General features: G+C 61.3%; 1 pseudogene; it reads left to right on the forward strand.

The window, feature by feature from the left end:
- Positions 1-437, forward strand: part of LOC105504515 — an 11,401-nt pseudogene extending 10,964 nt beyond the window's left edge.
- Positions 438-683: the final 246 nt, after the last annotated feature.

Here is a 683-nt window from a genome sequence, read left to right on the forward strand (position 1 = left end):
GGGAGCACCTGGACTGCATGGGTTTTGGGCTCCCCTGGTTAAAACCAGTGAACAAAGGCAGGTGGCTATGTGTAGGCAGAGCTGGGCCATCCAAGTCCGACTTTGCCAAAGCCTCACAGTAGACAGGGACAAGCCTTATTAGTTCTGCTTTGCAGATGGGAAAGTGAGTCTGAGAACCCAGAAGGGACTGGCCAGAGCTGCCCAGGTGACCACAGGTGCCTGGAGGCAAGCCAGGTGCTGCCTGGGGTCTGCATACCTGCTCCTGAGGGGCCTGTGCCCTGACTGCCCCAGGGAACCACGTCCTCACACCTGCCCCTTTGGCCTGCACCCCAGGGGACCGGCTGAATGAGCACGTGGCCTACCACCGGCTGGCCACCCTGCACCACCTGCTGGGCCATGGCAAGCTGGCGGAGCACTTCTACCTCAAGGCCCTGTAGCTCTGCAACTCGCCGCTGGAGTTCCACGAGGAGACCCTCTACTACGTGAAGGTGTACCTGGTGCTCGGTGACATCATCTTCTACGACCTGAAGATGGGTGGGGAGGGGCAGGGCTCAGGGTGTTTCCAGCCCCCTTGGAGTGGGATCTCCACCCAGACCCCAGGGGCCTGGGTTCCAGCCTTCCTTAGGAATGGCCCAGTGGCCTCCCTGGAGCTCTGCACGTGGCTGGAGGAACCAGCAAGGTTC

This window comes from Colobus angolensis, unplaced genomic scaffold (genome assembly GCF_000951035.1).
Source record: "Colobus angolensis palliatus isolate OR3802 unplaced genomic scaffold, Cang.pa_1.0 Scaffold924, whole genome shotgun sequence".
In the NCBI taxonomy this organism is placed as follows: Eukaryota; Metazoa; Chordata; class Mammalia; order Primates; family Cercopithecidae; genus Colobus; species Colobus angolensis.